General features: G+C 43.9%; 1 protein-coding gene across 5 annotated transcripts in view; it reads left to right on the forward strand.

Moving 5' to 3' along the window:
- The window catches only part of LOC138283366 (interleukin-18-like), a 233,394-nt gene that overhangs the window by 16,079 nt on the left and 194,197 nt on the right, over positions 1-23,118 (forward strand). Inside the window, exon 1 of one of the 5 annotated variants that reach the window (XM_069221347.1) lies at positions 21,648-21,673. The exons of the other annotated variants lie outside the window; for them this stretch is intronic. The gene's annotated coding sequence lies outside the window, so the exon portion shown is untranslated. Of the gene's footprint in view, positions 1-21,647; positions 21,674-23,118 lie in introns of those variants that run through there. 5 annotated transcript variants of the gene reach the window in all.

Genomic DNA, 23,118 nt, shown 5'->3' on the forward strand with positions numbered 1-23,118 from the left:
AGCAATGGTGGTGTGTGACAATCTTTGTTGGTGCTTCCCAATAATCTCCTTTTCTATGGGTAGATACCATTGCTACGACCGTCCAATAGTGGTCCTCATCTCTCATTAGCCCCCTCTCTCACTTGTATTTCTTTGCTTTTATTGCACTAGTAATACCAATGTAGGGGGTCAGACCACTTTACATCACTAAAAAATTATACAGACACAATGAATCATATGTGTGTAAATCACTATATAGGAAATGTTACATAAGACAATGAGGAGTACAATGTGTAGGAATCACATCACCCATACTATTAGGCAGTGCATTTTAAGAGTGTTTGGTCTGGAGAATCACAGGCTCGGTATTTAAAATGTAACTCAGCGTTGGGTTTGGCTTCACTAAAAAGAGTGTATTTCTTTACAAACAAACCCGTTGTAGCAACATTAGGATAATGAAGGAGTGCGGGAAAAAGATAACGTTCCAGCCTGTATTGTGTGGTTTGCATGCATCACTTTAATGACAGTTCATATGTCACTGTGGTATATCAGGATTCTGACTTATAAACTGCAAGTAACAAAAGGATCTCTGTGACAAAACCAGCAATTCACTGAGCTCTCCACATAAAATACACTTCTGTGATCTGCGTGGTACACGTTCTTTGCAGCAGGTTTGTTAAACCTCTGCTGTACTTTATGATGAGTCACAATTGTCAATAGACAAAACTCCAATCTCTCTGGAACAGGAAAATTGATCACCACAGTTATCTTGACATTGTGTTTTACTGCAGCATTTATTGCTGCCAGAAAACTGCTGAGCACACCAGGGACTTTACAACATGTGCATTCAAACTCGGAGGTTATTTGTAATCACAGTGCCCTCAAGGTCACGGAAGGTGTGGCTGCACTGGTCGCATTGTACTAAAGTCGGCCTTGTCTTCATATCACACTCTTTCCCTCATAAAGATGATTACTGAGCGCATCGTAGTGCAAAGGGATGTGGGCTGGCCCTCAAAATGCCAAACATGGAGCACTGATGACTAACAAACCACAGTAGCTTCAAACTTAAAAGAAGCCTATTGGCTTTGCCAGTGAGTTTTGCTGATAAAGTGCAGTATCAGCATGCTTTAAAAAAAAAAAAAGCACTGCCAAAGCCAATATGTCTCAATTTGTTTTGAAAATAAGCATTGGCAAAGCCATTAGGTTGGAGTTTAATTTGGTAGTTCAAGGAAACAGTATGTCTGCATACCTGTCTCTACATGTTAGCACATTGGGCCTGATTACAACTTTGGAGGAGGTGTTAATCCGTCCCAAATGTGATGGATATACAACCAGCCGTATTATGAGTTCCATAGGATATAACGGACTCATAATACGGCTGGTGGTATATCCGTCACTTTACCGTCACTTTTGGGACGGATTAACACCTCCTCCAAAGTTGTAATCAGGCCCATTGTCTGCTACTGCTCCTAAAGCATTTATTTAATTTATAAGGAAATAAATCATAAAGGTACAAAATTGATACACGGTTCGTCAACAAAATACCATAATTCGATCAGCATATAAAGTTGAAGACATATCAAAATATTACATATGATAAACCTTATGGTCACATATAAAATGAAATACAAAAATATGATTAGAAAACCATCCAAACAGAAAATACAATAGTCTGGTTGAGGCTGTTTATAAATTCATTGTGAGACTCAGTTGAATGGGTTCTCTCAGAAAACCCGCCACAGAAACACAAACATGTTCAAAGGAAGTACCTGTAAAATCAATAAGGCAGGTGTGACTTGAGTGCCATTTTGATATTTTGAAAGTGGTACAATATATTTTACTCTTCAGAAAGTGTACTTTCTACAAATGTAGATACAGTGTAATTACTGACTGAGATTGAGTCACACGAGAAAGGAGCAATATCCCCTACATGATGTTATCCTCTCGGTGCGAAAGATGCAGGAAGCATAACCTAAATCTTGTAAAGAGGAAATGAGTATTCATGCTGCATACCAGCATCAAATAGGGCTCTAAACCCAAAGCAGACTTCAAAGGGCGCGGGCTCGAACAGTGGGTTAATCATTAAAGGCATACTTATCAGCTTTGGTACACAGATACACCTACACAGACACACTTACAAAAACAGGCCTAAACACATTCTTGTGCACGCACAGATCACAAGGCACTCCTTAGAAAGACAGAGTCAAAAGGTCAGCACAAATTTACCAGTTGCTGTCTGCTTTTAGTTTCCAAACCTGTGACTCTGTCACATGGTCTGCCAGGGATGGTAAATGTCGAACATTCTGCATTGCAGTCTCATTCCATTTATAAAGTGCCTTTTCTCCCTGAAGAGGGCAGCACCAGAACAGCAGTTAGGTGGGTCTAGGATCAGTGCTCCACATAGACGGCCAGTCCAATAAAACGAATAAAAAAATGTGGGTTCAACAACTTAGTTACAATTTCAATCGAGGATAAACAAGCACATGTAGCACTATATTGCGAGCTCTGCATTTTGTTAGCAGAGTATTTTATTTATCCGGCTCACAAAACACGAGGCGCATTCCACTGGCGTCTGTTCTCAGGTATTTTATTAACAATGGGATTAAAATAGTTTAAGTTCAGCCCTGCCAAGTTTCCTAGGTCCATGAAAAATGTGTTACTCTAGTCCAGGTGTTTTTCTTTGAATTCCGGGATTTGTAGCCTTGTTTATTAAGCTATAAAATAGGATTACAAGTCCCCGATTTCAAAGAAAAAAACAGGACTGGAATCGCACATTATGCAGGGAGCTGGGAAACGTGACAACTATGAAAGGCAGTTAAATGTGATTACAAAACAAGGCTCAAAAACTTCATTAGCACACCTCTGACTTCAGGCTTCTCCGTGTCAACTGATAATTTACAGACTGCAGCCAGGTATGTACAGCAGCTTTACCCTGCTTGATGACATCTTAAGAATTTTGGGAATCCCAGGCAAGACATATTTGGGGTCCCCTGTATTACCCAAAAATGTAATTGATTACATATTTCCTATTGATTCAACCCCTCGTGACGTCATACAAAACTAAATTGTATATAAAAACTTAACAGGGTAATACAAAAACAGTTGAAATATGTCTTGCTTGGGACCCCAAAAATCATTAAAATGACACATGATAGAGAGTCTGAATTAGAGGTAGACAGGGAGGGAGAGAGTCTGAATTAGAGGTAGACAGGGAGGGAGAGGGGATTAGGTAGAGAAATAGGGTAGGCAGAGGTCAAACAGAGAGAAAATTCACTTTCCCAGGGGACAGCTGTTGTGTCGGAGGGGTTGTGCCAGCATATGACCAGCAACAGGAAGTTACCACACACACGCACCACTTTACTATTTCTCTCACAGTTGGTCAGGCTGGTTCCCATGTGGCGAATGTTACCTAGATCATGCCTGCCGACCTTTATTTATGCTCTATGTGCCAAGTGATTCTAGACCACATAACTATCTCAAGATGTGAAGGGGGTCTATCACTGCAACCCCTCGTTCTTAACAAACAACATGGTAGTTTCCATGACCAGTTATGTCACTGGTGCAACACTACATTCCTCTCCAAAAATAAAGAAGACCTCACAAAGCATAGTACAGCTAGCATGCACTACTTAGACACTCATTCTACACCAGATGATCCCGCAGTCTCTGAGACAATACAGGATTGCTCCGCAGTTCATACCTGGTGAGGGTCGCATAGTCTGCTTGGCTTTCCAGCTGTGGAATCACTTGTTCGACCTCCTGACCTCTTTCCTCCTGTCTCATGTTGCAGCCTGGTGGAGGAGACCGGGCGACCACGGGAGGAGAGCTCTCAGTTTCAGATAGTGAGTCTTGATCAACCCAGAGGATAGTCCTCCTCACGTGTTCAGACAGACGGGGGCTGGGGTAGAATCTTTTGAACCTCAAGATTTTCTGGGTGAGTTTGTCTGCCCTTCATCTGCCAATGACCATTGGGCCTTGGTGGTGGATGAGGGTCCATGGGTTTCTCGCAAATGGCAAACAAAACGTTCCCCCAGGAGTTCGGTCCTTGAGGAGTACCAGATCTCCAACTTTCAGGTGAAAGTATTTAACACACCAGCAACAATTGGCTCTGTCATTTGCTTCTTTTCTCTTCAGCAGTACTTTCAGACCATCCATTGAGGTGGGTGTCCAGAGAGGATGGTGAGAAATGGAGTCTGCAACCACATGCCCCATGTAGAGTTGTCCTGGTGACCACCCCATGGTAGAATGTATGGTCTTGCGGTAGTCTTGCAAAAACGAATAAATGGCTAGTTCTGGTGCTTGATGACAGGCTGATGCGATTCAGATGACTTTGTTTAAGGTTCACATAAACTTCTCCACTTCCCCATTGGCCTGTGGCAGCGGGGAGTGATTTTTTGGTGATGTATACCCATCGATTTGAGGAAGGACAACAGTTTGTGAATTTGAATCGGGGGTCCATTGTCTATTTTCGATTCGGAGATCAGACCACGTGTGGCCAAAACCTTTTCGATCTTGGCGATCACCTCGTTGGTGTTGAGGGATGGTATGACTTTCACTTCATGATATTTTGAATAGTCATCTATCACTGCCATGGTGGGCTTCCCATCGGGGAGACTTCCAAAATCCAGGCTGGCTGAGACCCACAGCTGTTGTGGTCCCCTTTTGGTCTCCATGGGTGCGGGCCGGCTGGGCTCCCCGAGGCTTGGCAGCACTCAAAGGCTGAACTAGCGACTCAACCTTCTCATCTATCAAGGGGAACCAGACCTTGGTCCTTAGTCGACTCTAAGTTTTCCCCATTCCTTAATGTCCATTGAGAGCTAACTGGATGGCATGGTCAGTGAAGGTAGAAGGAATGACCAGCCATTGTGCCCTGAGTAGGCATTCCTCTGGGCCAACAGTCAGTTCCTGCTGGACGTGATATAGGCTTTCCATGACTCACCTGGCTTCTGGGGTGAATTGGGCTCACTGCTTCTTCCCGGTGTGCCACTCATTGGTCGACACAGTGTTTACTGCCTTCTGATGGCACTCATCTTGGATAGTTGCTTGGTGTATATCCCTAGTGGAGAAAGGGAACAGTTGGGATCGGTCAGCAATGTATCTCATGTACTTATTGAAGGGGTTTTGTAAACATACAGAGTGAAGTTTCTACACCCCCAGTGAATTGCAATTGCCTCCTTTTTGATCTGTGAATATCTTTGCTCTGTTTTGGTCAGAGACCTGCTGGCGTAAGCAATCGGTGTCCATTCATCGCTATGGTGTTTCTGCATTATTACTGCTCCCAGTCCTTTGGGGCTGGCATCGGCGGCAATGGTAGTATCTTTGAAAGGATCAAAGTATCTGAGAATCGTGTCTGGTGAAAGAGCATCCTTAGTGGCACAGAACCTTGCATCTTGAGTCAGGCCTCACAACCAGGGCACCAAAGCTTTGGTGAGGTCTCAGATCAGTTGGGAGACTGTCGAGAGGTCTTTGATAAACTGCCTACAGTAGCTTACCATCCCAAGGAAACTGCGGACATCGGACACAGTTGTTGGCGGTGGGGCTCATTTGATGTCTCACACTTTCTATGGGTCTGGAGCCACCCCCTCAGATGAAAACACATATCGGAAGAACTGGAGTTTCTGCTGCAGAATATCACACTTGCTACAATGGAGTGTCAGGTCTGAGTCCTGGATTCGTTGGAGTATGCTCTTCAACTTCGTGTTGTGCTCCGGTATAGTCTTGGCATGGATTAGGATATCGTCGCTGACATTGAGGACGCTGGGGAGACCTACCAATAGTTCTCGGATAATGTTCTGGAACTCCTCCTTGACTCTTGATGTACCACAGTTCAGCCTCTTGTAGAGCCGGAGACCCACATGTGTGGATAAAGTCGTGATGTACCAAGATTCCTCCATGATAACCAGTTGGTGTTATCCAGATCGCAGGTGTAGTTTGGAGAACTATCTTGCTCCGTTCAATTCACCGATCAGGTCATCTATCATGGGTTTTAGGTGTTGCTCCCTCTTTATCGCAGTGTTTAGTAGTCACATATCCATGCATATGCGTACTTTGTCCGGTTGCTTTGGTTTACAGGCTACTACAATTGGAGACACCCAAGGCATGCATGTGGTTCCTTTTCGATTATTCCAACGTTTTCAAGCTTGTCTAACTCCTTCTCCACCTGGGGCCTCAGATGGAATGCGACATGTTGATATCAGAGGTCACTGGTTGTATGGAACTATTGATGTGCAGCTTTATTTCCTTGCCTTGCAGGCAGGCAATGCCGCTAAACACATCCGGGAATTCCTCGAGGATGTCAGCTACGGCTCCTTGGTGCACCTCAAATGCAAAGGTCACTATATTATTATGAGGGTTTCTGCTGCCTGGCACCCTAACAGGATGGTGTGGCCGTCCTCAGCGACATATACTTGGGCTTCTACGGACAGAGGTCCACAGATGTGTGTCATCTTAAATCTGCCTCACAGATTGAACGGGCAATCCTAGCCATATGCAAATACTTTCGTCTTTGCGAGATGGAGACTGGGGGCAGGATCATGTGACAGTCAGTGTCTGAGCACATGATATTGACTGAGGCTCCCGTGTCTACCACTGCAAGGGTGTGGTGTTTTCCTACTAGTCTTCAAAATTGTGGTTGCCGTCGTGGAGACTGGCTTGCTGTCCCTATGGTGAATATGGAGTGAACATCGTCGTCTATATCATTGGGTCTGTCTAGTGTGCTGAGAGTGGCATTTACGGTGCCGGGGGCAGCCCTTGTTTTGCTTGACCAGCACACTGTAATGAAGTGACTAACCTTCCCACATGCGGCACATCGTTTCCTTTTGCCGGGCATTCTGTGGGTCGGTGTGTGGGCCCTCTGCAGTACCTACGCGTTCGTGGGTAGGTTGCTCTTCCTGGTTTTGGGCTTGCTGAGCACTGGTGTGATGGCATTGACGGGTCCCTCCTTGATTGATCTTTGCAGTGTGGCTTCCATATGGGATGCTCACACCTTCAATAGTTCCTTGGGCTGATCTAGTGATAAAATGTCGGCTAGGGACTATTCAGACTCTTCTATAATTCTTTTGCGTAATTTGGCTGAGGTTCACCATTGAATAATTTGCCCTCTGATTACCTTATTTTTGTGAGTGAATCCACAAGTGCTGGCTAGTTCTTTTAGTCTCATGTGGAACATATTGATGGACTTATCCACTAGTTGCCTGGCTTGTCAAAATACAAAGCGTTCGTAGTATGTATTTGCCATGGCCTCAAAGTGTGCATTGAGGGCAGCGATGAGCGTGAGGTGCATCTTTGGGGTGGCTTCTATGAGCGTTTTAGAGATTCTGTATATGTCCTTGCCCCCTAGGTGTAGGATAATTGCGCTTTTCTGGGAATTTTCTATTTTGGTGGCTTCAAAGAACAACAGTACTCTTTCAACCCAGTCCTTCCATCTATGAGCTTGGGCTGACGGGGCACCTTCTACAATGAAAGTCTCTATGGATGGAATGGTGGCCATCATAAACTTTTGTTGTTTACTATTTGTTGGCAGTTCCGTGGGAGTCAACATGCAGGGGGGCTCTGGATGGCACCACAGGCCTCACTGCTGTTGGAACAGTGTGCCTGGTGATTGCTGGACTGCAGGTATGCAGTGGGTCAGGAGTTCTAGGTGTGACTTTCCTCTTTTTGTGTATTTTCTGGAGGCTGATCCTCTAATCCTATGGCCTTATTTCTCTTTTATTTATTATTTTCTTTCTTTTGTATTCTATTTGCTGGTGCCTAGGATCATGTTTGTTGTTGTCTTGCTGGTGGTGGGGCCAGGGCTGCAGGCAGCGGCTCACACTGGAGAGCGCGTGTTGCAAGGACCTGCGCACTCACCTCTGGCTCAGCTGATGGCAGAGTTATCTCACCGTGTGAGGGGCGTGCCTGCCTCGGGCTGTGGGCAGACCTGTGCCTGGCCTTGGGGTTCTCTTTGAGAGTTCGTGCCACATCGGGGTGGGGTGACAGGTGGGAAAACAGCAGGATTCAGGAGAGGGCGAGTTCCTGTGGTGTTGCTGTGGTGCCATGAGGCTACAGTGTATAGGCATGAGTGCCGCGCTCTTCCAGTCACACGTTTGTTACAGAGTGTAGGGCGCGCTGTGTCTGAACATTCCCTTGTCACCAGAATGTTGTGTTAGAGAGGGTGCGCCATCATATAACCACCAGCGGTATGTGACCACACCCACACCACTTTGCTACTTTTCTCTCGCCCGGTCAGGGTGGTTCCCTTGTGGCGAACGTTACTTAGACACCCCTGTTGACCTCCTTTATTTATGTTCTATGCCCCATGTGGTTCTAGACACATAACTATCTCATGATATAATGGGGTCTAACACTGCAACCCCTCATTCTTAACAAACAACATGGTAGTGCTCGCAACCAGTTACTACACTGGTGCGACACTACAGCACACTAGAAGGTGGGGGCCCTGGGCAGTTTTCCCATGCCTTGAAATGTCTCTGACCCAGCTTCACCTTGCTACGGAAGCTGATGGGGAAGAGAACGGCAAGAACACAAAAGTGCATTTTCTTCATCTATGCAACTAATTTCTGAGTTTTGCATACACATATACATGCCTAGTAACAAAAGGCAGATTTCAATTAGAGCAATAGCCGTTCTCAGATCTCAGCAGCGGTGAGCTGGCTGTGGACCAAATGTCAACCTTTCAAGAGAGGAGCGGGCCTGAGGGAGATGCAAAACAGAGGATGTGGGGAGTGGCGCACAAAGAAACACAGAAGGGAGTACATGGGGCAAATGGAGAAGCACATGAGAAAGAGAGCAACATGAAGGGAGGCACATAAAAAGTGCACAGACGAGTGAGAGCAACGTGGAGCGGGGCGAGAAGTACATGGTGAGGGAGAAAGCAATATGGAGAAGGGAAAGAAGAGAAGCACCTGAGAAAGACAGCTTACAAACACATTGACTGACATGATGTGCTTAAGTTAAAAGAGAGAGTAGCCCAACAGCAGTAGAAAGTATAAAAGCTAGCTATTCAGAGAGAGATGGTGAAGAGGCAATGGAACTTGACAGTATTAGAAGTAAAAGCAAGTTACAGTGTTAGAAATTGGTTATTTGGTTGGCAGTCAGGTTACCCCCTGTCCAAGCAAGGACTCTCACTCTAGTCAGGTTAAAGGAGAATAATCCTCAGCTAACCCCCGCTCACCCCTTTGGTAGCTTGGCACGAGTAGGCAAACTTAACTTCAGAGTGCTAGGTGTAAAGTATTTGTACCAACACACACAGTAACTCAATGAAAACACTACAAAATGACACAACACAGATTTAGAACAATAGAAAACATGTATCTAAACAAAACAAGACTAAAATGACAAAAAGAGTCTTAAATCCTTGAGAAAACAGGTAAAACACTGTTAGTGTTAAAAAGTACCTGGGTAGCATCAAAATAACACGCACGGGCGAGTGTGCGATGAAAAAGGTAAGCAGTGCATCGATTTCTTACCTGCAAGCGAGCTTGATTGTCGTTTCTCCTTCTCCGGTCGGGTGCGTTGTTTTTCCTCTCCGCAGGGGAGCGATGTGTCGATCCGGGCAGCACTCGCCTCTGGGCAGGCGTTGCGTTGTTTTGACAGCACCCAGCAAAGTTTGCGTCGACAATTCTGCTGCATGGACTCAGCAAAACCGCGCAATGCAGGTTGCGACGTTAACAGCCTCTGTCAGCGGGTGTTGCACATCATTCCTCCAGCTCCGTGCGTCGATTTTCCAGCCATGATGCTGGTGGAGCGTCCCAAAGCCGTCAGTGTGTCGTTTTTCAGCTGCATCTCGAAATGTGTGTCACAATTTTCCCTGCACGGCAGTCTGTGCGTGGATTTTCAGTCTTGGTCTGCCAGTTTTACCTTCCGAGTCCCCAGGCACCACTTGGCAGGGCAGGAGTCTAAGCAGAGAGTCCAGGGGCTGGCAGGAGAAGTCTTTGATGGCCCTGAGACTTCAACAACAGGAGGCAAGCTCAGGACAAGCCCTTGGAGATTTCTTCACAAGTAGGAAGGCACACAAAGTCCAGTCTTTGCCCTCTTACTCTGGCAGAAGCAGCAACTGCAGGATAGCTCCACAAAGCACAGTCTCAGGCAGGGCAGCACTTCTCCGTAGCTCTTCAGCTCTTCTCAAGGCAGAGGTTCCTCTTGATGTCCAGAAGTGATCTACAGTCTGTGGTTTTGGGTGTCCCTCTTATACCCATTTTGGCCTTTGAAGTAGGCTTACTTCAAAGGAAAGTCTCTCTTGTTTGTGGAATCCTGCCTTGCTCAGGCCAGGCCCCAGAAACACACCGTGGGGTTGGAGACTGCATTGTGTGAGGGCAGGCACAGCCCTTTCAGGTGTAAGTGATCACTCCTCCCCCCACTCCTAGCACAGATGGCTCATCAGGAAATGCAGACCCAGCTCTCTTCATGTCACTGTCTAGAGAGAGGTGAAAACAGCCCAACTGTCAAACTGACCCAGTCAGGGAATCCACAAACAGGCAGAGTCACAGAAATGGTTTAAGCATTTTCAAACACACAATCTTAAAACCAACTTTACTAAAAGATGTATTTCAAAATTGTGAGCTCAGAGACCCCAAACTCCACATGTCTACCTGCTCCTGAAGGGAATCCCCGCTTTAATCATTTTTAAAGGTAGCCCCCATGTTAACCTATGAGAGAGATAGGCCTTGCAACAGTGAAAAACAAATTTGGTAGCATTTCACTGTCAGGACATAAAAAACACATTAGTATATGTCCTACCTTAAACATACACTGCACCCTGCCCATGGGGCTACCTAGGGCCTACCTTAGGGGTGTCTTACATGTAAGAAAATGGAAGGTTTAGGCCTGGCAAGTGGGTACACAAGCCAAGTCAAACTGACAGTTAAAATCTACACACACAGACACTGCAGTGACAGGTCTGAGCCATGTTTAGAGGGCTACTAATGTGGGTGGCACAACCAGTGCAGTAGGCTCACTAGTAGCATTTGATTTACAGGCCCTGGGCACCTCTAGTGCACTGTACTAGGGACTTACCAGTAAATCAAATATGCCAATCATGGAAAGCCAATTACATACACATTTTATACAGGAGCACTTGCACCTTAGCACTTGATAGCAGTGGTAAAGTGCCCAGAGTAACAAAAACAGCACAAACAGAGCCCAGCACACATCAACAACCTGGGAAACAGATGCAAAAAGTTAGGGGAAATCATGCCAAGGATGAAAAGTCTAACATACAATAAAGAAAGTGACAGTAGTGGGAGTGACAGTAAATAGAGTGAGATCAGTGAGAGTGACATTAATGGAAATGGAGATAAGAGAAAACAAAAAAATGGGAACTGCAGCAAAGGAATAGGCAGCACTGAGACTGAGAGCAGTGGAAGTAGCAGTAACTGAACTGACAGCAAGGAAAGTGACAATAATGGGGAGACGGAGACAGTAAGCAAAGTAACACAACACAGAGTGACAGTAATGGGAGTGACAGGTGATAAAATGGTAAACCATGCCCAGCACCTTCTGAGAATTATATGTCTCCTGGCAGCATGTATTGAATGGTAGTTTCTTGGAAAGCTTAGTCCAAGCGAAAATGTGACTCATCCAGTATTGCTGCCCTAATGTCTGCAAACAGGAAAAGAAAAGGATATGTCCTTTGAATCCTGTACCTTTATGTGGTGCTTTAATTGTCTTCTCCTACATCTTATGTTTGTGTGTAATTGCTGTGTTACATTGACTGCAGTATCTCAAATGCACAAAGTTGATACAACCCTGGACATGGTCCTTGCTGGTTTTTCTGGATGGATGGTTACAGGGACCAAGACAGACCTGCCACTGGGGGTGATGGCACATGTAACAGTGTCACAAATGCAGAGATCGCACCACCATGTGACTCAGTGAACCTAGACTTTCCTTAAAGAGCAGGACCAAAGGTCAGATCATGAGAATAATTTTGTGTCAGCTTCCTTGCAGCTGGAGGTTATTTTCCTGGAACCACTCTGTAGATTGGGCCATAGATGACTGGCCTTCTAAGTCCATTTGTTGGTGGAACATTTTGCTGTGCAGTGATGCCAGTAGTGTCACTTGGCTTAAAGCAACGTCTCTGACATAAAGTTGAGCAACAAGCACACTCCTAACTTGAGGGGCGAGACAAGTGGTAACTGGATGTGAACCACTTAGTACTGTACGAGTGACTCTTGCCTGTTGGCACTGGTAAAGCTTTGTAGTGGTTTCGGTCACATGCAAGAAACAAGGGCCAGACTGCTCATTTATTCCACTGGGCACTTCTAATAGGATGGAGCCTTTTTAGGGGGAATTTTTGTTTAAGTCCCAGGGCTTCTGCTAGTGCCTCTGTTACTTTATTGCAGCAGACACAGTAAAAGCCATAATCAGAAAGAGAGAGAGGAGGAAAAACGCGAAGGGAAGACAGGCTGAGAGGGAGAGAGAGAGAAGGAGACAGAAAATTGATGAACAAAAATAGAGAATGGGGAAGAAGTGAGCAGGGTTGGTTTAAACATTTTTGTCAGGGCTGCTTTTGGTTCCAGTCCAGACCTTCAGGAAACCCTAGTATAGAAGCAGTGTCATCCGGACACTGTCGTTCCCTGGCTGTCAAAATGGAATTGGATAACTGGAGTGCTATTTTGTAGGTCTGGCATTAGCCAAGACCTTTGGATTTCTCTAAAATATGTACTTACATATGGGAGCTTTCCGCCACTTCTCTTCATCCAATGGTCTGTTGTTGAGTCATTCACTGTTAGAAATGGGGTCTCTTGTTGGCAGTCACTTTACACTCTGTCCAATCAGGGACCCTCACTCTTGTCAGGGCAATGGAGATACACATTTAAGATAACCCGTGCTCACCCTTTTGAAAGATTGGCACATGCAGTTAGGCTTATCTCAAGGGCAATGTGTAAAGTATTTGTACCAACACACACAGTAATACAGGGAAAACACTACATAATGGACACAACACAGGTTTAGAAAAATAGCCAATATTTATCTAAACCAAACAAGACCAAAACGACAAAACTCCAACATACACTAGTAAAGTTATGAATTTTTACATTAAAAAGAGTCTTACTACATAGAAAACAATGGATGCGTTGATGTTATACAAAGTACCTGGCTTGCGTCAAAAATAAAGCCGCATGGCGATCATGCTTCGGAAAAGTCAGCAATACGTCGACTCCTCACTTGCAAGTGAGGTAGTGCATCATCTCTTCTCCATTCGGCTTGGCGATGTACCGTTTTTCTCTCCCACAAGAGAGCGATGCGTCAATTTCTTGACGAGCAACCTCAGGTTCATACAGGTTTACATTGATTTTGACGCCTAGCAATGATTAGTGTGAAATCCGGCTGCACATGAATGAGGAGCCACGATGCATGGGGGTTGCATCGATTTCAGCAGCCGCAAGCAGGTGTTGCATAATTTCTCCAGCCACGATGCAGGTGATGCATCCATTTCCCAGCCACGATGTAGGTGGTGTGCCGATTTCTCAGCCGCAAAGCAGGTGGTGCGTTGTTTTTACAGACGTGTTGTAGGTGGTTATCAAATTTTTCCCTACACGGCTCCTGTGCGTGTATTTCGGTCTTGGTTCCACCAGCTTCACCTTTCAAGGGCCCAGGGACTGGAGTGGACACTACTTGGCAGGGTAGGAGTCTCAGCAAGACAGTCCAGGTGCTGGTAGATAAAGTCTTTGATGGCCCTGAGACTTCAAAACAGTGGGCAAGCTCAGTCCAAGCCCTTGGAGACACTTCAGAAGTAGGAATATACCAAAAAGTCCAGTCTTTGTCCTCTTTCAGGCAGAAGCAGCAAGTGCCGGCCAACCCAGCAAAGCACAGTCAGATGCAAAAGGGCAGTACTCCTCCTTCATCTCTTCAGCTCTTATCCTTGGCAGAGGTTCCTCTTAACTCCTGGAGTAATCTAAAAATCCGGGGGTTTGAGTCCACTACTTTTACCCCTTTCTACCTTTGAAGTAGGCAAACTTCAAAGGAAAGTCTCTGTTGTTGACAGGAAACTGCCTTGCCCAGGCCTGGGCCAAGACACACATAAAGGGGTTTGAGACTCCATTGTGTGAGGGCAGGCATAGCCTTTTCAGGTGTAACTGCCAGCTCCTCCCTCCTCATTTTAACCCAGGGGACTCATCAGGATATGCAGGCTACACCCTAGCTCCCTTTGTGTCACTGTCTAGAGGAAATTCACAAACAGCCCAACTTTCAGTCTGAACCAGACATGGAATACACTAGCAGGGAGAGGCACAGAATGGTTTAAGCAAGAAAATGCCCACTTTCTAAAAGTGGCATTTTCAAACTGACAATCTAAAAACAACTTTACCAAAAGATGTATTTTTAAATTGTGAGTTCAGATACCCCAAACTCCATATCTCTAGCTGCTTCCAAAGGGTAGCTGCACTTAAAGGACATTTAAAGGCCCGCCCCCATGCTATCATATTAGAGAAATAGGCCTTGCAACAGTGAAAACCTAATTAGGCAGTATTTCACAGTTAGGACATTTAAAACACAACACTACATGTCCTACCTTTAATATACAGTGCACACTGCCATGGTGCTGCCTAGGGACTCCCTCAGGGGTGTCTTACATGTCCAATAAGGGAAGGTTTGGGCCTGGCAAGTGGGTAAACTTGCCAGGTCGAATTGGCAGTTTAAAACTGCACACACAGACACTGCAGTGGCAGGTCTGAGCCATGTTTACAGGGCTACTCATGTGGGTGGCACAACCAGTGCTGTGGGCCAATTCGTAACACTTGATTTACAGGCCGTGGGCACCTCTAGTGCACTTTACTAGGGATTTAATAGTAAATCAAATTTGCCAATCAGGGATAACCAATCACCAGTACAATTTAGACAGAGAGCAGATGCGCTTTAGCACTAGTTAGCTGTGGTAAAATGCCCAGTGTTCTAAACCCAACACAAATCGGTCAGAAAAAATAGGAGGAAGGAGAAAAAAGGTTTTGGGATGACCCTGTAAAAAGGGCCAGGTCCAACATTCACAATTTTCTTCTGTTCACTATAGCATGGGACAGTGGGTCAACCCACTTAAGCTAATGGTTAACTTCACTTTGAGTGATTACATTTTGCTCTCTCACATGTAGCACATCAACACACAAACTAATTCCCTTCAGTGCCAATGCTTTTGTTTTTATTTTATATTCACTTTAGTGCTGTCTTTGTGTTTACAGCCTGATGTGATAGCCAGGTGCCTCTTATGTGAACACAGGGCATACTCAATTTTTATCAGATCCCAGCACCTGCCAATGCTGTCCTAAATTTCTTTTGGAGAGCTTTGATTTTCTGAGTGCTGCTATTTCACAGCACACCAGATTGTGTACTTTTAACTCTTCTGTGTAAGGTTATCTTTTTACTTTTTACTTTCTTCCCTCCTCAGCCCTTCCTCTCCCCCCTCCCCCTGCCCCCTCCTCCTACTTTTCCTCCCTCCTCTCCCCTCCCCTCCTGTCCTCTCCTCTCTTCTCCTCTTCTCTTTCTTAAAGGCAAGAAGCTTGCTGCCATTGTCAGACCTTTTGATTTTACAGTAATTATGTGTTTAAAAGGGGTTTCAGTCCGGCTTCATCCATTAGTCTGTGGTTGGTGTTTTTCACATGTTTCTACCACCCACTACAAAATGCATTAAAGGGCAATGTATCCGCCTACTTCAGCCTTTGTCTGACTTCACGAGTTCCACCATGTTACCTTTTCACAATTCACACATCCACACAAAATAGTTCTCTTTAGTACCATTTCGTACCATGGTAATATGTGTTCCTTGGGACCAAACAGCTATTTTGCCTATAGCAATGATTTTTTCAGATATATGAGGGCCAGGCACAATACAAAAGAAATACGTTTTTCACAGAGCATGACAAAACATAACACGAATTGCCAAAAGGCTGATGGCGAACACCAGAACTATTGGCTTTGACAATGATTGTTTTAACAGTGTTCTTTTTAGTGAACTAGGTGAACCGCAATAAGTGCAATAAACGAGGTTGCAACCTTTTTATTATTACGCATTTGTGTGGCATACATTTACTTGGGCATCAGAATGAATGACAGGAGTTCCACACAACTTCACTGATATCACAGAAATGTAACATTGAAAAAATAAATTAATACTGGTCAAACGAGGGTAATTAATGGGTTGGAATAGAGACATGGCTCAGAAGACTAATACGTCCATTCCAGAAGCCTTGGAATGAATGAATTACTTTTTATTCATGGTCAATCACTTACAATCACTACATAATAAAACTCTAAACTAGGAGCAAAGCACCAATACACAAACAGATCATATTATGTATTTTTAAATAGCTTTAAAAATCAACAGCAGGGCTTTTGTAAAACAAGCGTTTGAAATTGGGTCTTTAGGATTTAGAGATCAAATGATGGCCTGTCCACATGTTCTTTTGTGTCATAAAGTAAACGGTGTTCTAAGTAATTTTCTTCTTTTAAACGGCAAGGCCGGACATATGAAGCCCACATGGATTAAAGTTTCTTCCGCTTGTTTCCAGAGTAGGTACCTATCACTTCTGCGCTCTCTTTCCCTCCTCGGGAGAGGTCAAGAGACAGTAGGCATTTGAGACAATAGGACAGAATTTGAGACAACATGACAGAATTTGTGTGTTATGGAAGTCGAATATCCTGCCAAGAAGTAGGTTTGCGCGTGCAGCAAGGATGTATTGCTGTTGATTAGTTCTGCCCGTAATAAATTATTTAGGGAGATTTTGTTGTCGATGTAAGTTTGAAATAACATTCTAGGAAGACTCCTTGCCGCGCTATTGGTGATCCCAAACTTTGAGCAAACTTGTGCTGGAGATGCAGATCTTGGTAGGTGAAATTAGGTTTTATTGAACTATTTTGTCCCGGGGATGGGGTTTTTCCAGCCGTAACTGCCAGTGTGTATCAGTTTGGCTTCAAGGGCCCTTTTGCGGTTTTGTACAGAGAAATAAAGACTGGAGCCTAAGGGCCATATGTACGAACACTTTTTCCCATAGACACAGAATGGGGAAAAACCTTTGCTACATCTGGCCCTAAGTGCGGGCCTTGTACAGTATCTGCTAGAAGTGAATGAGAAATGTTCCGCTGTGTCAATGATTACAGGGGGATTTTCTATTCCGTAACCTTTCCAATTGGTCTATTTTTTAGGAGCCATGCACCCTGCTTTTTTGTCGATTATCTTTGTTTTGGTTTTATTTAGATTCAGCTCCACTTTATTGAGACCAGTGTATGCATGAAGCTTAGTAAGGAGTCTTCCAAGACCAATCCGCATTTTAATAATAATAAATGAAAGTGTTTGGCATCTTTATCAATGAGTGTAATCAATCGATAATTTACAGGAGCTGCCTCATCTCCTCCTTTAAAGATTCGCTGCACACTCACCCCTCTCCAAGAATATGCAATCACCTCATTTACACAACTTGCAAATTACTACAAACTGCTACTACAAAGTACACAAATTAAGCACAAACGTATTCAGCTGCGCCAGTTCTCTTGGCTAGGACTCAACATCTTTACAACTTTTGCATAAAGTATTAACTATTTGAGGAGCTTCAGCGGCCGATGCACATAAGCTCTCTTGTGCTTTAGGGATGCATGGCCTATCCGTTTCAGCTGGATAGATGATCTCTATTGCTCTTGGTTGATAGTTTATCAGATCAGGATCCCAGGCACTTCCCGAAGCATCTACCACTTAAATTTTGTGCTGTGTGTTGAGTATTTAGAAAGCCACCCCAGGTTGACTCAGAAATATTTGCATTATTTGCTGTCCAGCATTCCTCTCTCTGTCTGGTTGATAATCTTCACAAAAGAGTTTGAAGTTTTATCTTTGCTGGCATTGAGGCTTTGGCCTGAAAATTCTCTTCTTGCTGTTTATTTGCTTCCCATCTTTTTTAAAAAAAATTTTATTTTACTATTTATCACCTACCTTATGTTGGAAAATAATAATTCAGAAGTGTTAGAAATTGAGTTTCTGTCTCTTGGCTTCATGGGTATTTTGCTGGGGGAGGGGAGTATGTGCTTAGGTGGGTGGCATAGCGGTGGAGGTTAAAATAAATTACAGGGTTCAAAGGTACAGAAAGTCTGTGCATTTCATGGGCACCTACCGGATAATAGGTTCTAGATTTTTTGACGGGATGGTAATGCAATGCTATGCTATAGCGACTGTTGTAATGGATGGAGTTAAAATCACGTGTTGGAAAGTAGCGGGTCTCAATTGCCACCTTAAGCGACAGTTGGTATTTGAAGAAATAGCTCTATACAAGCCCCACTTGCTATGTTTAACTGAAACTCATCCAGCATACTAGGATTGCTCGCTATTGAAACAATTAGTATATAACATCCTCACTTGCACTTCTCAGTCAGTTTCTCTTCTGGGTGCGCCATCTTGTCAGCCAGGTGTGCCGAGGTTAAGGTTCTTAGAGCCGCCGCTGATTCAAGAGGGAGGTGGGCTATTCTACAGGTCTTTCTGTATGGCCAAAAATATGGTCTGTGTGCTGCTTACGGCCCTAATTTAGATGAACCAAGTTTGTTTGAGCACTTGTCTTTAGAGTTGTTTGACTGGAGATTTAATATTGCTGGGAGATTTTAACTGTATAATGGATAACGGCATAGATAATAATGATTGATTTGCTTATTACCGTATAGTTAGAATAAAGATAATGATCTTGGAATTGGTGAGGCTGCATGGCTTAAGGGATGTATGGAGGATACTTTATCCAAACTCTCCTGGGTATAACTTATTTTCTGCCCCTCATAAGCACTTTTCTCAGATCAATATGATTTTCACCATGCGAATGTTGGTTCAAGGGGTGGAGATGGAAGTATACCCAACAATTACTTCAGAATATAATCCCGTATTATTGAAATTTCCTGTTTTTGCTGGCCGAAGGGAAGGTTGTCATTTCACATTTCCAGGCTCTATTCTTTCAAATATATATTACCAGACTTACATGTCTGAACAGCATAAGGAGTTTCTGGAAAAAAAAGAAATTGGGTTCCTAGTTGACAGAGGTATGCACCATGATCAATCAGCAACCACAATCCCAGTCGGGATAAATCACAAACGCACTCTGAATTCACCTGTGTTCTCCCTCTGATAGCTTCACACAGAGCAGTCCGGCTTTACTAAAGAGGCAATGTATAAAGTATTTGGGTAACAATTCCATCACTAAAACAGTCAAAGCGCAGCACAAAAGGATTCCACACATGGTTAGAAAAAAAGAGCTTAATTCAAACAATAAAGCAAGACCAAAAAAGCACAAATCCAATAAGTAGAACTTCAGATATGAATTTGTAAAGAATAAACTGTAAGGTAGCACTTAGAAACAAGAAGAGACAACTAGGGATATATTGTCGCATCAAAAAGGGACAAAATCAAAAGTTCAGGCTGACCGCAATGGAGTGCAGGCCATCTGCAGAGACCCCACTGCGCCCACTAAACAAAAGCATCTCAATTCTGGTTGCGTTAACATTGAAGATGCGTGGATCCGGTTGATGTGATGTGTCGGTGTTGATCCCTGCAGTGGTGGCGATGTATCGATCCTACCTATGCAGTTGCGAAGATGTGTCTATTTTCTGCAGGCAACAGCTGTGATGCATCGGGTCTGTGATGGAGCGGTTCCAAAGGTAATGCACCAAGGTTGATGCGTGTAGGAGAGAATATGCGTCAAATCCGATCTACGTAAGGGAACCAAAGCACTGGTTTCAATACTCGTAGCAGGGAGGGGCGATGCACCAGTTCTAATCCATGCAAAGGCAGTGATGCATCGTTTGAACAGCATCAAACACCTTAAACCCAATTCCCAGGGTCAAGGATTGAGGTGTTACCACTTGGCGGGTTAGACTCACAGATGCCAGAGTCCAGGTGTAGATGTAGGTGGGTTGGAAGTCTTTTATGTCCCTGAGACTTTCACCAGGACACCAGTTAGCTGGCCCTTGGAGTCACTCTGGGTTCTTTGTTGGAAAGATCCAGGTACAGTTCTTCTCACTTTAAGGCAAGGAGGCAGCAGGTCAACTCAGCAAAGTAGGAATCAAGCACAATAGCAGTTCAGCAGAGTGGAATTCCTTATAGCAGCACAACAGTCCTTCTTCCAGGCAGAGTATCCACAGATCCAGAAGGGTACTGAGTTGGTGGTGTCAGAGGTCCGGCACTTCTACCCAGTTTGGCCTTTGAAGTGGGGGAGACTTCAAAGACAGGCCTTTGAAGTGCACAGCGGTACTGCCTTCCTGCCCTCGCTCAATCCAGACTTGCTACAGGGGCTATGCAGCCATTTGTGTGGGGCCAGGACACAGCCTATTCAGGTGTAAATGTGAGGCTGTGCTCAGCTACTCAGGATGTGGATGGCCCATCAGGTCTCACCTAAAATCCTATTGTTTGTGGCTGTCTAGGAGGAATATACAAAGCCGAGCTGTCACCCCACCCCAGACACGTGATCAGAAACAGCAACAGGCATCAAATAACTAAAGTAAGAAAATTACAACTTTCTAAAACTGACATTTTCAGAATAGCAATTTAAAATCCGACTTCACCATAAGTTGTGACTTTAAATTTAAATTGACACCAAACTTGGAAAACATGTCTCCTATTGATTGTGAATTAAGCTAATCTCATTGTTATCCTATGGGAGAGACTGGCCTTGCTGTACTGAAAAAGAACTTTGGAAGTTTTTCACTACTAGGACATGTAAAAGTTAAAAGTGCATGTCCTACCTTTTAAATACATTGCACCCTGCCCTCTGAGTTGTTGCGGGACTGCCTTAGGATTGGCCTATATGTATAAAAAGAGGTGGTTTGGGCCTGGCTAATGGGTTATTTTGCCAGGTCGATATAGCAGTGTAAACTGTACAGGCTCTGCTATGGATGCCTGAGTCATGTTTAGAGGGCTACTTAAAAGGGTGGCACAATCAGTGCTGTTGGCCCACAAGTATCATTTAATTTACAGGCCCTGGGCACATGTAGTGCACTGTACTAAGGACTTATACGTATATTAAATATGCCAATTGGGGATAAGCCAATATTACTGTGTTTAAGGGAGACAGCATAAGCACTTTAGCACTGGTTAGCAGTGGTAAAGTACACTAAAGCCAGCAATAACAAGGTCAGAAAATGAGAGGAGTTAGGCAAAATGTTGGGGGAACACCACTCTAAGGCTGTCAGGTCTAACAAGAACCCTTGGTTTAACAGAATGGCAACCTGGTGGTCGTTTAGCATTTCATTCTTCTAAGGCCTATTGAGTTGGGTACAGATATTCTAGTGTTATGGCCGCAACATGCATTGTCTGCTTTATTTGCGCATACATATTGTCTTTTGCTTTGCACAACTGCATATTTAGCATTTAGTTTTAACTCCATGCTTTTCCCTCAGTTCAGCTTAAGTGGGCCCACTAAGGTCAAGTAAGTCTCATAGAACAAGCAGTGTAATAACTCCTTAATGAAACCAGAATGTAAACAATATCAGAGGTGCATGAACAGGGCTCACATTTTTTTAATTTGTTGTGCACAACAAAACAACATCATCAAAGAACTAATTACAATCATTTGATCATGATGGTTTTAGGACTGTATTGGAGTTAAATTTTAAATATTTAATATTAGAAATGTGTTGCTCTGCAAATGGTTTGTGCTAACAAATAAACTTAATTGTTAAATTTCGTTTCTAGTACTAACATTATTCTAAAAAACAACCATGATGACATCACCATTTATCTAATGTAAGTACCCTTTTCTATCAGCACATTTTTGTGTTTTTTCAAAGCTGCCTGGATTACTGCTCTGAACCTGAAAATGTACAGGCCATCATTGGCTCTTTGTGTTCTCCTTAACTGAAGGCAATTTCAGAGTAGATTAATTGCTGAAATACTTAAGGTCCGCCTGTCTCGCGGCTCATATTATGGTTATAAGACTGAGCATTTAGGGTGGCAGCACCACCATGTGTGAGAGAATGAGTCAGCCCCACACCGTCTGGAAACTGCCTGCCTACCTTCTCACTAGCTCACAGTACCTCATCCACTCCAATCAAGGGAGTGTTGATCTGTGGCAACCTAAATGTGTCACTCTGACTTCTCAGGAAGGTCATAGAAACAGATCATAGCTTTTTCACTCAGTTACTCAATGACTCACACAGGCCAAGGCAAGACCCGGGATGCAGACTGAGTTTCAGTGTGTTTATTGAAGCAATTGCATCCTAGTATAAAAAGCATAAGCTGCATTTATAAGGCAGATGAAACATAGTACAGTGATCACCAGTGTAAAGAAGATTGACAACCCTACTATTTTGTATAGGTCGAGAAAGTCTAATGATTCCTGCCTAACCCTTATGTCCATGTCTGAGAGCATAATAGTGGTAACCTATCCACCTGTCCTGATCTAAGGGAGAAACCCCCACCTCAAACCTGAATAGACTGCCCAGGGTCTGCCTGTATTCAAGATGGCAAGCCTCTCGGGAAGCAGAAAAGTCACCACCAGGATCTATAAAGCTGGCTGCAATGTGGGATACGTCCCATGATGGTCATGACTAGAATGCCCTCTAAAACTACTATTCCTATGTGTTGTTTAAATAATATTACATACACAGTTTGTAGGAATAGGCCTGCTGTGATGATGTGTCTAGAGGATAGTATCCGGCTACTGGGCCAGCAATCCAAGCTGGCATATCATGTACCAAATGTTAACAGCCTTGGAGAAGGCAAAGAGTGCATGTTGTGCAAAAGGCTGATAACATGTGCAGTATGAACTCTGTCTTCCTAGAAGGAGGCAGCTGATTAAAAATATAAAACAATACACTAAAAAAGGCTCTGCTAAATAAACAAATATATATATATATATATATATATATATATATACATACATATATATACTTGGGTGTCCAACCCGGAAAGGGTAACTTGACAATCTATATTGCACTCTTGGTGATCAAGAAAAGGTCTCTGAAATTGTTGAACAATAATAGCCACATGGTTCATCTCTCTCAGACCCTCCTCAATGCCTAATACTCTTAAACTATTAAATCTCACATGGTTTTCTAAATCGTTCATTTTGTACATCAGAATCTGAGACTGCTACTTCTGCTTGTCAACTAACTTGGCATGTGCTAATATTAACTGAAATTCTTCTATCACAATCAGTCGAGTACCAAACAGGGACATTTGCTTGGATA

The sequence above is a fragment of the Pleurodeles waltl genome, chromosome 3_1, assembly GCF_031143425.1.
Source record: "Pleurodeles waltl isolate 20211129_DDA chromosome 3_1, aPleWal1.hap1.20221129, whole genome shotgun sequence".
NCBI classification, from domain to species: Eukaryota; Metazoa; Chordata; class Amphibia; order Caudata; family Salamandridae; genus Pleurodeles; species Pleurodeles waltl.